The 12,523-nt window shown below is 48.8% G+C and overlaps 1 pseudogene across 1 annotated transcript in view; it reads right to left on the bottom strand.

The window, feature by feature from the left end:
- Positions 1 to 12,523, bottom strand: part of LOC307196039 (archaemetzincin-2-like) — a 58,852-nt pseudogene that overhangs the window by 32,504 nt on the left and 13,825 nt on the right. Inside the window, exon 5 of the transcript in view lies at positions 1,480 to 1,592. The product of the transcript in view is annotated as an archaemetzincin-2-like (transcript). The remainder of the gene's footprint in view (positions 1 to 1,479; positions 1,593 to 12,523) is intronic.

Here is a 12,523-nt window from a genome sequence, read left to right as displayed (position 1 = left end):
TGCCAGGAAACAGATTCTCCCCTTGAGCCTCTGGAAGGAAGCAAACCTGCTGACACCTTCATTTTAGCCCTAAAAGGATCATCTTGGACTTTCAGCCTCCAGGACTGTAAGAGGCTAACCTACCTCCGCCACTGCCTCGCGATTGTAAACTCTGCCCCTCCCCCAAGAATGCAGAGAGAGCCTGGGCAGGGTGACCCCAGTTCACACTTGGGCTCACACTGTCCTTTCTGTGTCCTGAGACCTCTCCCCAACCAGGCTGGGACTCCTGGAGTGTGGAGTGACGCAACATATGCTTTGCTAAATAATACTATACCCCACATTTGTAGAGGACGCTACTTTCTCTGTGTACTTTCCCAGGTACAATCTAATTTTTTTTTTTTTTTTTTGGTTGCATTGGGTCTTGATTGCCACGCCTGGGCTTTCTCTAGTTGCGGCGAGCAGGGGCTACTCTTCGTTGCGGTGCGCGGGCTTCTCATTGCGGCGGCTTCTCTTGTTGCAGGGCACGGGCTCTAGGCACGCGGGATTCAGTAGTTGTGGCTCGCAGGCTCTAGAGTGCAGGCTCGGTAGTTGTGGCACACGGGCTTAGCTGCTCTGTGGCATGTGAGATCTTCCCGGACCAGGGCTCGAACCCGTGTCCCCTGCATTGGCAGGTGGATTCTAAACCACTGTGCCACCAGGGAAGTCTCCAGTCTAATTTGATTGACACCATTGTCCCAGAAGGTAGGCAGACATCATTGCCACCATTTAGAGACAAGGAAATTGAGATTCACAGAAGCCACGTGGCTTGCGTGGGTCACACAGCCCATAAGGGGCAGGATTCTGCACTGGAACATGAGATTTTTTTCTTTCTATCCCACTGTGCTCCCTCATCGGGTTAAAAGCTTTTAAAAACAGTATCACCACCCCTTCCAAAAAGAGCCCACTCTCTAATTTTCTTCCCATTTTGAAAGCGCAGGCCCCATTTGCGGACAACCTTGAGCTGGAAATAGCACAGTATCAGAATGATGTATTGGGATGATTTCCTCAGGCTTCAGGGTGGGTTCCTGGGATTCAGGATTCGCATTAACCACTAATCTTGAGCTCGTCCTTCCTGAAAAGGACTCTGGTAAGGATAATTGGTGCACATTCATCACCAAGGCCACTTTTATATAAATGCAGAGCCTGAAGGCCCAGCTCTCACTATTCTGATGAGCACTGCTCCTTGCAAAGAAAGAAAAACGGCCTTTGATTAGCTTCTGCCCCAGCTCGGAGAGAGGCCAGTCCAATCAAAAACCACTTCGGCTAAGGGAGAAATGGATGTCACAGAGCAGTGGTCTCTCGATCCCAATTGACTTTTCCTTTTCAATTTCTCTTTCATTTAATAACCTCTTCTTCTGAAATGACTGATGTCACTGTCCTGCATCCAGGGGCTTTCTCAGCTCAAGTATCCAAGGCGCAGAGCGAAGAGCGACGGTCCGTCTATCACAAGGCGTGCCGTACCTTCCCACAAAACCTGAATCGAGCACTTCCTGGGTACCCACGGCATGCTTCAAGCCTATCTTGATGCCCAGGGAAGCCAAGACAAGGTCCCTGCCCTCGAGGAACTCACAGGCCTGGGGAAGAAGGGGGAGCGAACACACAAGAAGAAATACAAGAAAAACAAATGTCTGGGCCTCCAGTGCGCTCCATGTGTCAGGCCCCAGGGAAATAGCAGTAAATGGACAGATAAAAATTCCTGCATCCTGGACGGAAGAGAGATATAAGTAAACTATAGAGTCAGTTAGAAGGCAGCGAGCGTCATTGTGGGGGGCTAGGGGGCAGATCAAGCAGTGGGCAGGGTAAGGAAGGGTTGTAATTTTAAAGGGGATGCTTGAGTCAAGGTCAAAGGGAGGTGAGGGAGCAAGCCCTGAAGATACCTGGGGAAGATGTTCTGGGAAAAGGGAACGGAGGAATGGAAGGATCTGAGCCAAGGGCAGGTGTGGAATTTCTGAGAAACAGCAAGTTTAGAAAGTGGGCACTTTCTTGGCCAGGGGTTGTGAGACGGGAAGGGCCCTTTTTAAAAGGAGTTACTCTAGGCAGCAGTATAGGTAAGCCTCTCTGAGCCTCCATTTCAGTTCTCTGTTCGGTTCCAGTGAGGCTGGAAGTTTGCTGGGGGAGGAGCGTGGGAGGTGGTAGGTCACAGAGGTGAGGAGGAGGGGCAAATCACCTGGGGGTCTTAGCAGCCGTTTTGCTCTTCAAGGGACACCAGTGAAAGGTTAGGCGCAGGGGAGAAATGTGATCACATGTTGGTTCTAAAGGGATTACTCTGTATTAAGAATAGTCTGGACTATCCTAAGGGTAGAAGCAGGGGGAGAAGTTAGTATTGATACATAGAGTTGATAAGTAGATGCGTAATGTTTCTAGTTTCCAAAGTGGCTGTGTATTTTGCATTCCCACCAGCAATGTATGAGAGTTCACTTGTCAACACTTGGTGTTATCAGTCTTTAGTTTTAGCCATTTGAGTGTGTGTATAGTAGTATCTCGTGATTTTAATTATTTTTCCTGGATGACTAATGACGTTGAGCATCTTTTCATGTGTTTGCAGTAGAGAGTTGCTGGGGGTTTGGAGCAGGGTGGTGGCTGCAGGGATGACGAGAAGGGTCTGAGTCTGGATATAAGAGATCTGGAAAGAGGAGTGGGGTGATGTACTTCAGATGGGAGAGCCAAGGGGCTCTAGAGCTGGCATCCTTCCTGAGTCCTGTAGGAGAAGGAACCACATCCAGACAAATTATATCTCTGCTAGAATTGTTGTCCCCAATATCCCTCTTCCCCTTCTTCTGAAGTGACAGAGCCCTGATTTTGACTGGGCACATGGCTATCCAGAATGTACTTCCCAGCCTCCCTTGCAGCTAGGAGAGGCCAGGTGACTAAGTTTTGGTCAATAAGAGGTGAACAAAGGAGTTGAGGGCAGCTTCCAGAGCCTTCTTTAAAGGACAGCTGGCACGTACTCTTCCCTTAATGTCCTCTCCCTCCGGCCTTTTGCCTTGAACATGAAAAACACTATAGGCTCTACCTTCAAGATGGTAGATTCCAGAACTAAAAGGACCCTGAGCCCCGGGCACCATGGAGTGCTCTGTCAGCCCTAGACCACCACCTACTGACTTCTTGAATGAGAGAGAGGGGAAAATACATTTCTAGTTGGTTTCAACCATCTTTATTTTATTGTTGGTGAGGCTCTCAGAGAACCTAATCTAAACTAATATGACAGGCAACCAACAGTGCCTGTTGTCAAGAGCTTCTTGGAGGAAGGGGTACATACACTTAGCCTCCAGATGGGTAGGATTTAGAGAATCAGTGGCCAAGGTGGTGAGCACTCTAGCCTGAGGCAGGATGAGAAGTGAGCCTGGCTTGGGGGTGAGACTACAGAGGAGTATCTGCACTGTGTTAAATGGCCCCTGCAGAAAGGCTACCCCTGTGTTTAACTTAAATGTATCACGTTGCAGTTTAAACCCCCTTCCCTTATTCACAGGGAATAAGCCTGGCTTCACTGTTGGAAAGCTGAGCCTCTGTGTACCCTTAGACGTGATTAAATGCCACCCTACCTCTCCACACAGCCAGCCAACCAGGCTGAGCTCAGTCCTAACCTTCCTCAGTCCTAACCATTTGGTTCTCTAAATACGTTATTTTCATCCCCAAAGTCCAGCTGCCAGACCAGACAGAGTGAGCTGGCCAGGGCAGGAAGCCCATCCCCTCCCTCAGCATCCTCCCGGGCCTGGCCTGCTGGGCTCTCGCTGGTAGAATAGCTCTGTCCTTCTCCAGGCCACCTCCCAGACTCTCCCTGTTACTCTGCCCCGGAGGAGCTGGGCACCAAGCACGGGACCCTCTGGCAGCTGAGCCAGGCTGAGTGTGTGGCAGAGCTGCCCGGCGGGGGCCTCCTGTCTTCTCGTTCCTGCCTCCCAGAAGCCTCCCTGATGTCAACTATCTGAGATGCAGGACCACCCACCACCAGAACGCCCAATCCCAGAGCCCAGAGAACATCTTTGTTTCTCAGACACCCAGCTCCTGAGGCCAGATGCTGAGGGTTTTCTGCACCCAGACATGCAAAACAAAAAAGTGTTCTTATTTGCATGTGGACTCCGTCAGAGCGCTGTGCCGGCATTGCACCGGGAAGAGCGGGACAGCTTTTCTCTCGAGGTCGATCGAGGTGCCTTGGACCCTGGTCAAGGACGCCTGGGTGCTGGTTCTGTTCACTGTGGAGACAGTGGGAGGCAGACAGGGAGGAAGGAAGGAGGCGGACACGAGAGGCACTGCCCTCCGCCCGGGATCCGTGGGTTCCTGTGATGAGTGTGGTTCCTTTCTTCCACCAAGGATGCCTCTAGAAGGCAAATTGGATTCTTTTCTAATAATCAAAGTTTGATTACTCAGAAGTCAGTCTAGCCTCCTCTCCAAGCTTCTGGTGAGTATGAGATGAGCGAGAGAGTTACACAGATGATACGAGTCCAGCTGAAAATGAAGAAACGGGGGCTTTAGGTAGCAGTACAGCCTCGTCTCAGAGACTTTGAAGCTTTTGCTTGGGCTTTGTGAAATACTGTCAGTAACCCATCACACCCCCTACCCCCATTCCCTCCCTGACTCATGCTCAGGGCCCAGCTTGAGAACCGTCGCCAAGTCCAAGAAATGCCTCTGGGACGGCAGCTCTTCGAGCAGGTGTTTCAGGGCCTCACTTGGGGGTATCCTAGGGTCCCCCAACCATCTGCAGTGCATCAGGGTGAGTCCTGATCTGGGGCTTCCCATTCCTAGAAATTCCAGCAAAGTTCTTCGTATGCGCAGAGATGCTGATTGTGGGAAAAGTATGTGTGTGTGCAGCGGAGGGTGGGGGGAGGAGCTTGGGTTTCTTGAGGAAGCTAATTTTATGACTAATTAAATCTGAGACGATGTGGAGAATCCTAGCACTGATTTGCAACACTCCTCACGATGCTCTTCACACCTTCAGTTTACCCAAAGAGCAGGTTTTTTTTTTTTTGCGGTACGCGGGCCTCTCACTGTTGTGGCCTCTCCCGTTGCGGAGCACAGGCTCCGGACGCGCAGGCTCAGCGGCCATGGCTCACGGGCCCAGCCGCTCTGCGGCATATGGGATCCTCCCGGACTGGGGCACGATCCCATGTCCTCTGCATCAGCAGGTGGACTCTCAACCACTGCGCCACCAGGGAAGCCCCTAAAGGGCTGTTTTTATAGGAGGAGGAGCAAGACAGGCATCTCAAGATTTTCTCCTCCAGTGAGAGGGACTAAGGATGCTTGGGTTTCAAGTCCCTGCCTCTCCCTTACTTACTGTGTGACCTTGGGCACATTACTCAACCTCTCAGAGCCTCATTTCCTTACCTGAAAAACAGTGTTGTTGTGAAAATCAAACGAAAAATTCACGTCATGCATTTAATGTCTCTGACATATAGTAGATGCTCAAGCCACGGTGGCTGTTGCTGCCTTGTTCATTATACATAATATTCTTTGCCTTTATTGCGTCCTCCCACCCGCATCTCCTCTGAGAGGTTGACTTGTGACTCCTGGGTCTGGCCAGGAACTTCCTCAACGTGGAGACAGCACCTTCCCCACTGGAGCGGGGGCTCCTGGAGGGCCACGGGGATGTCCTCTCCTTCCTCTGGGCCACCCATCCCCCTTCCTCCCACTCCAGGCCCAGTGCCAGTCTCAGCTTGATGATGAAAGGTCCAGGAGATGCCACCATTAGAGAAGAAAGAAAATTTGTCTCTTTACCCTTCTGAGTTCTTGGCTAAGACCCTTGTAATAAAAGACAGATTAACCAGAGAGAAACAGAAGTTTATGAACATGTATGCCTCGTGTGTACATGGACGGTACCCAGGCCCCCCAAGATGGCTTGGTATTCAGGATTAAATACCACCTTACTAGGGAAAGGGGAGAGGGGATGTAGGCCTCTTAGAGGAGAGTAAATTTTTAGGGAAGATGAATGGGCCCCCGGAAGAGTAAATGGGAGGTATGATAATCTGCGACAAAGTTTGTCTGGGTGTGTTGTTAACGTCTAGTTTCCTCTCCTGGGATGGTTGATGAAATTCCCTGGACGGGGATTTAGGACAATTGAGTTCTTTCTGGAGGATCTGTCTTTAGGTAGATAAGGGGAGTTCAGAGAAAACCTCTCCCTGCCTTTGCTGGTTTTCAAGTACCTACAGCTCAAAATAACCAATATACCAGAACAGCATATTTAAGGTAGCACATTCTCCTGCCCTTCACCACAGTGTCATAAGGATTATTTTGAGCTGAAGACATTTGAGAATTAACTGCTTCTGGAAGAAGCTTTTTTCTGAACTTCCTTTATCTCCCTAAAAGTATAGTCTCCCCAAAGAATCCCACCGTCCTAAATTCCCTCCCCAGGAGTTTCCCAATAGGGGAGACCGACTTATGACTCAAGAAGTCAGCACAGGTCAGCACCTAGATAAGAAGTCACGTAAATAGACGTTGTCATAAAACTATCATATCTCCCATCTATTCTCCTGAGGGCCCATGTACTTTTCGTAGAAGTTCATTTGTTCTCCCAGAAGTGCCCCTATGCCCCTCCCCATCCCCTATTAAGATGGTGTGTTAAGCTCCAGATTCTACCTACCTCTTGAGTCACACTTTTCTATGAACTCCCTTAGACCGGTGAGTAAAAATCTGTTTCCTTTTGCTAATCTATCTTTTGTCCATTTAACTTACAGGAACCCAATACTGAACTTAAGAGGGTAGAGGAAGATTTTTTCCTCTCTAACCATGAGGACTCACTGACTGACCTACTGCCCAGTATCTTATCTAAAGGGCATTGTAGCTGTGAGGTTTTGCTCTAGGAATCTTAAGACAGTTGGCGAGTTGAGCAAGGCCAATGCAGTTCCAACTGAGAGAAGTCCCCCAGGGACAGGGCAATGGGTGGCAAGACCTTAGTGAGGGCATCACTTTCCCATTTGGTGCTTGATTTCCTAGACTCAGAAATTCATTGCTTGTTCACACAGAAGTGATCAGTTTCCACAGAAGTTTCACAGTTGCCAAGCCCACAAAGATCAATGGATAAGAGGAGCACAGGGAAAACCCAGTGGTCCCCAGAGGTTCCTTGGTTAGTGTTGGACCATGTTTGATGATCCTAATGGCTGGGATCAGCTGATAGCCCAATAAAAGGCCATGACATTACACAGCCCCAGGGGACGCCATTCCCATAGAGTACGCAAAGGGAGCCCTCCTCCTCCCAAGTTGTGCAGTGCCTCCATTCCTGGACCAGTCTAGGAGATGTGTCTGTTACAATTGTGAATTTCTGGGCACCAATTCAGATCTAAGAATTGACCATCTCTGGCATTGGGCCCAGGTTATCTACAGGTTTAATTAAGTCCCCAGGAGATTCTTGTAAGGCTCAGGGAAGTCTAAGGACCTCAGCTGCAGGGACACACTTGCAGGAAACATGCAGCCAGTGATTGCTTTTGCAGTTCACTCTTTACACACAGCCCTTCCGACCTGTGGATTCCTTCTTTTGATACGTTAATTCTTTCAATTAGGGCATTTGGGGGAAACAGGGAGCTATTTGATCTCTATAATACTTTGTATAACTGTTCTGATAAATATTTTATAGTTTAGCTTCAGAGGTCAATTTGATTTAGCTATATCTGGTGAAGACATTCAATTTTTTTTTATCCTTTTAGCTAGAAAGGCTGCCATCGTAAAGTTGCCCTGTGCTCCTCTGTCGGTCACCTCCTGCAGACCCCCACTGCGCCCTGTGCTCAAGCAGACGTAGTGCGGTTGGTGCCCTTTGTTCTGGGTGAAAGGTGTGTGCCGGTGTGTTTTGGTTTTTGTCTTTCTTGTTTTGCAAGACAAGAGTTTGTGCCGCCCTGTGCTTAGAGCTCTAAATCTGACTGCTGGTGAGGATGGAGCGAGAGCATATTTGCATAGAGAGTCTGGGGAGGGTAGCTGTATGTCTGGGTTTGGGTTGGACCATTCCGTGTGTGCCCACTATGCTGATGATACATAACAGCGCCCCCTTCCGACTCATTTGCCAGTTTGGACAACAAATTATAAGGACGCCATTGCAGGAGCCTCTTGGGAAGCAAAGGATCAATATTCTGACCCCTTTCTTTTTGAGGATAAGTTTTCCTTAAAAAGTTCTGTGGCCTGGGGTACCCTGACTGAGATCATAAGATGACACGGGAGGTGGGGGGGGGGGGCTTCCCTGGTGGCGCAGTGGTTAAGAATCCGCCTGCCAATGCAGGGGACACAGGTTCGAGCCCTAGTCTGGGAAGATCCCACATGCCGCGGAGCAACTAAGCCCGTGCGCCACAACTACGGAGGCTGTGTCCTAGAGCCTGAGAACCACAACTACTGAGCCCATGTGCCACAACTGCTGAAGCCCGCGCACCTAGAGCCTGTGCTCCACAACAAGAGAAGTCACTGAAATGAGAAGCCTGCACACCTCAACAAAGAGTAGCCCCCGCTCGCCACAACTAGAGAAAGCCTGGGCACAGCAACGAAGACCCAACGCAGCCAAAAATATATAAATAGATAGATAGATAGATAGATAAATAAATAAATAAATATTTTAAAAAAGGAAGATGACACGGGGGACCCCAGGGAACTCCTTGGAAGGGAATGGGAAGGCTGCATGCAGGTCCAACGCCGGCGTGGAGCGGACCAGTCTGGGTATTACGTGGCCCTGGGGCTGCAAACCTCTCCCAGTACCCCAGCCCCACTGGCTCTGTGTGCCTGTGTGTCCACCCTACGTGCTTCCACTCATTTATTCATTCGTTCAGGCATGTTTACTGCACCTGTCCTGTGCCAGGCTCTGATCCCGCTGAGGGACACAGCAATGAAAAATAAATACCTTACCTTATTGGAGACTGTTTTCTAGTGAGAGTCGTAGGACATTTTTTAAAGGAGCAAGTAAAATACTGTGTCATACGGTATTAAGTGTGATCGAGGAAAACGAGTCAGAGTAAAGGGGGGCGGGCAGTTATTTTACATTAAGTGGTCAGGGGAGGCCTAAGGGAAGGGAAGCTGCTGGGAGAGTTCCAGGCAGAAGGCGCAGCAGTGCAGGGGCAGGACAGGCTTCTCCGGTCACAGTGTAGCTGGAGACGGGGGGATGCGGGGCGGGGCGGGGCGGGCCTTGTAAGCAGTCGGAGAGGAAGGCAGGAAGGTAATGAAATGCTCCTTTTTATACTGTCAGGGAGGAAAAATATGTTTTTCCTCTATCCTTTGAAGTTTTTGGCTGGAGCCCCTGTAATAAAAGACAGATTGAGAAAAGCATACACATTTATCTAATGTAAGTTCTGCATGACTCAGGAGCCCTTCTTAAGGAAATGAGAAACTGAAGAAGCAGTTAAGCCTGAGTGTTTTAATGCTGGGTTTGGTGAAGAGTACAAAGTCGTGAGAAAACATCATGGGACTGATGGGGTTTAGGACACACTCCCCCGAAATGCGGCACCTTGGCATATTACGTATCTTAACCTCAAGGAGTTTGAGAAATAGCAGAAGCAAGAAGGTCACTCTGACACCCACCCCTTCGCCCTTCTTCCCTGAGAACAGCAAAAGGTACATGTGAAAGGTACCCTCCCCGTACCAGCAGGAAGGGAGGCATCCTTATTACCAGCGTCAGGGAATTTAGGGCTTAGAAGGCGATATAAATGAACCTTGTTTCTTCTTCACCATTAACTGCCTCCAATCCAAGCCCTTTGGTCAATTCTTTACAAATGTATTGTTTCCTGTCTAAAAGGTATGAACGCTGTCTGCTCTGGTCACTTCTCTGAGTCTCATATCTTTGAGGGGCCCTCCTACGTACACACCTAATTAACTTTGTTTTTCTCCTGTTAATCTGTCTTTTTGTTATAAGAGGGTCTCAGCCGAGAGCTTAGAAAGGTAGCGGGAAAGTTACTGCTCCTCCCTCACGGGACAAAGCAGGTATAAGCTCAGGGTCGTAACTGGGGGAAACTCAACAGGGCTTGTTCATTAGGATTCTTCTGCGTGTCAGTCTGTCTTGGAGATGAAGCTGCTCTTTCCTCTGGGTACAGGGAGGGTACCTTGCAGGAGGGTCTTATGACCTGCTTCGGGAGAGAAGAGTGGGGGAAGGTCAGAGTGAACTTCCTGCATCTGCGATTTTCTCAAATTCCTTCAGCTTAAAATCTTCAATACATATACCAACATGCTGTATTTTGGGGTAGCATGTTCTAAACCCTGTCAGTACTTAGCAGAAGTTTGAATACAGAAATAACATAATCTAACATGTTAAGATGTCAAAGTACTTCAAAAGTAGAGAAAAATAGTAAAATAACTTCCCATATGCTATTACCCAGATTCAATAGTAAACAAGATTTTGTCAGTGTCTTTGTCTCTTTCTTTTCTTTGCTGAAGTTTTTTAAAGGAAATTTCAGACCTCTCATTGTTTTACTCCTACTTACTTCAATGTGCATCTCCAAAAAAAAAAAGCTCATTTTCTTATAAAACCACAATGCCATTATTTCACCTGTATCAAAAGTAACGGTGGGGCTTCCCTGGTGGCGCAGTGGTTGAGAGTCCGCCTGCCGATGCAGGGGACACAGGTTCGTGCCCCGGTCCGGGAAGATCCCACGTGCCGCGGAGCGGCTGGGCCCGTGAGCCATGGCTGCTGAGCCTGCGCGTCCAGAGCCTGTTGCTCCGCAACGGGAGAGGCCGCGGCGGTGAGAGGCCCGCGTACCGCAAAAAAACAAGCAAACAAAAAACAAACACACCAAAAAAAAAATAGTTATCACCAAATGCCGGCAAGAATGAGGAGAAAGCAAATTACTGATACATCGCTGGTGGGAATGCAAAATGGTACCAGCACTCTGGGAAACCAGTTCGGCAGTTTCTTATAAAATTAAATATGCAATTACCATACATTGCAGTGTTTGTACTTTATTTCAGAGAAACAAAAACTGACATTCACACTAAAACCTGTACAAACTTTAAAAAATTTATTTCTTTAGTTATTTTATTTTATTTTTGGCTGCGTTGGCTCTTTGTTGCTGCGCGCGGGCATTCTCTAGTTGCGGCGAGCAGGGGCTGCTCTTCGTTGCAGTGTGCAAGCTTCTCATTGCGGTGGCTTCTCTTGTTGTGGAGCACGGGCTCTAGGCGTGTGGCCTCAGTAGTTGTGGCTCGTGCGCTCTAGAGCGCAGGCTCAGTAGTTGTGGCGCAGGGGCTTAGTTGCTCCGTGACATGTAGGATCTTCCTGGACCAGGAATCGAACCCGTGTCCCCTGCATTGGCAGGCGGATTCTTAACCACTGCGCCACCAGGGAAACCCCGGTACAAACTTTTATAGCAGCTTTATTTGAAGTAGCGAAAAGCTATAAGCAACTCAGATAACCTTTAAAATGTGAATGTTTAGGGCTTCCCTGGTGGCGCAGTGGTTGAGAGTCCGCCTGCCGATGCGGGGGACGCGGGTTCGTGCCCCGGTTCGGGAGGATCCCACATGCCGTGGAGCGACTGGGCCCATGAGCCATGGCCGCTGGCCTGCACGGCCGGAGCCTGTGCTCCGCAGCAGTGGGAGGCCTGTGTACCGCAAAAAAAAAAAAGGAACAGACTGTTAATACACATAACAGCTTAGACGAATCTCCAGGGAATGATGTTGGTTGAAAAAAGCCAATCCCTAAGAGCTATATACTATAATTCAGATAACATTCAAAAATGACAAAATTATATAGACAGAGAAGAGATTATTGGTTGCCAGAAGACCAGGGTGTGGATGAGTGTGGGCGTGGCTATAGAAGGGCAACAAGTGAGATCCTTGTGGTGATGGATAGAACTATTCTGCCTCTTGACTGTACCAGTATCAGTATCCTGGGTGTGATATTGTATCAGAGCTTGGCAAGGTGTTACCATTGGTGGAAACTGGATAAAGTACACGTGGATATCTCATGGGATCTCTCCATGTTACTTATGACTATACATGAAACGATCTCAAGGGCTTCCCTGGTGGCGCAGTGGTTAAGAATCTGCCTGCCAATGCAGGGAACACGGGTTCGAGGCCTGGTCGGGAAGATCCCACATGCTACGGAGCAACTAACCCCTTGCGCCTAGAGCGTGCGCTCTGCAACAAGAGAAGCCACTGCAGTGAGAAGCCCGCGCACCACAACAAAGAGTAGCCTCCGCTCCCCGCAACTAGAGAAAGCCTGTGTGCAGCAACGAAGACCCAATGCAGCCAAAAATAAATAAATTTATTTAAAAAATTTTTTTAATGATTTTACAAAAATTATTTTTTAAAAATTACAACCTCTTCTCTGTGTAGGGTCATCAAGACCACCTTGAAACTGTTCTGTGAAGCCACTCCATTGACTCCCTTTGTTATATAAATGTGAAACTTCTGGGCCTCTCAGGCACTCTTGATTGGCTCCTCTCACCTTTTGTATGCAGAGAAATAGGAGATAATTTGCATAAGGAGCCCCAGGGCATTCTGGTAGGGAAGGTGGTAGTACCCTAACTCCTACTGTCTGATGTGACCGTAGACCAAAGTCTACAGACTGCAAGGAACCCCAAGGTCTCCATGAGGGTCAACAGGACCCACAGAGACTGAG

The sequence above is a fragment of the Stenella coeruleoalba genome (assembly GCF_951394435.1).
Source record: "Stenella coeruleoalba genome assembly, chromosome: 13".
Lineage (NCBI taxonomy): Eukaryota > Metazoa > Chordata > Mammalia > Artiodactyla > Delphinidae > Stenella > Stenella coeruleoalba.
The sequence above is the reverse complement of the archived record's forward strand: the minus strand, read 5'-3'. Positions and strand labels throughout refer to the sequence as shown.